Consider the following 1,673-nt stretch of genomic DNA (forward strand, 5'->3'; position numbering starts at 1 on the left):
TGGATCCTTAATAGGAAACTCCTTCTTGCTTGATGGACGTCCCAGGAGGTCTTCCTCACTGGGATTTTCGTCCTCCTCCTCTTTAGTGCATTCGGCCACTTTGATTAAATCAATGGCCTTGCACTCTCCTTTTGGATTCTCTTCTGTATTGCTTGGGAGAATACTGGGAGGAGTTTCAATGACTTTCTTACTCAGCTGGTCCACTTGTGCCTCCAAATTTCTAATGGAGGATCTTGTTTCATTCATGAAACTGAAAGTGGCTTTTGACAGATCAGAGACAATATTGGCTAAATTAGAAGTGTTTTGTTTTGAATTCTCTGTCTGTTGCTGAGAAGATGATGGATATGGCTTACTATTGCTCAGCCTATTGCGTCCACCATTGTTAAAGCCTTGTTGAGGCTTCTGTTGATCCTTCTAGGAGAAATTTGGATGATTTCTCCATGATGGGTTATAGGTGTTTCCATATGGTTCACCCATGTAATTAACCTCTGCTATGGAAGGGTTTTCAAGATCATAAGCTTCTTCAGAAGCTGCCTCTCTAGTGCTGTTGGATGCATGTTGCAATCCGTTTAGATTTTGAGAGATTATGTTGACCTGTTGAGTCAACATTTTGTTCTGAGCCAATATGGCATTCAGAGCATCAATTTCAAGAACTCCTTTCTTCTGAGGTATCCCATTATTCACGGAATTCCTCTCAGAGGTGTACATAAACTGATTGTTTGCAACCATGTCAATGAGTTCTTGAGCCTCTTCAGGCGTTTTCTTCAGGTGAATAGATCCACCTGCAGAATGGTCCAATGACATTTTCGAAAATTCAGAGAGACCATAATAGAATATATCTAGTAGGGTCCATTCTGAAAACATGTCAGATGGACATCTTTTGGTCAGCTGCTTGTATCTTTTCCTTCCTAGTGTCTAGGATTATGAAATCAGCAGGGATGTAAAGGCCTTCAACCTTTACTAGCACGTCCTCTACTATTCCAGAAGCTTGTCTCAATGACTTATCTGCTAATTGCAATGAGAACAAGGCAGGTTGTACCTCAATGATCCCCAGCTTCTCCATTACAGAGAGTGGCATAAGATTTATCCCTGACCCCAGATCGCATAGAGCTTTTTCAAAGCTCATGGTGCCAATGGTATAAGGTATTAAGAACTTGCCAGGATCTTGTTTCTTTTGAGGTAGAGTTTTCTGAATCCAAGTATCTAGTTCACTAATGAGCAATGGAGGTTCACTTTCCCAAGTCTCATTACCAAACAGATTGGCATTCAGTTTCATGATAGCTCCTAAATATTGAGCAACTTGCTCTCCAGTCACATCTTCATCCTCTTCAGAGGAAGAATAGTCTTCAGAGCTCATGAATGGCAGAAGGAGATGTAATGGAATCTCTATGGTCTCTATATGAGCCTCAGATTCCTCTGGATCCTTAATAGGAAACTCCTTCTTGCTTGAAGGACGTCCCAGGAGGTCTTCCTCACTAGGATTTTCGTCCTCATCCTACCTAGTGCATTCGGCCACTTTGATCAAATCAATGGCCTTGCACTCTCCTTTTGGATTCTCTTCTGTATTACTTGGGAGAATACTGGGAGGAGTTTCAATAACTTTCTTACTCAGCTGGCCTACTTGTGCCTCCAAATTTCTAATGGAGGATCTTGTTTCATTCATGAAACTGAAA

Source organism: Arachis duranensis, chromosome 6 (genome assembly GCF_000817695.3).
Source record: "Arachis duranensis cultivar V14167 chromosome 6, aradu.V14167.gnm2.J7QH, whole genome shotgun sequence".
NCBI lineage: Eukaryota > Viridiplantae > Streptophyta > Magnoliopsida > Fabales > Fabaceae > Arachis > Arachis duranensis.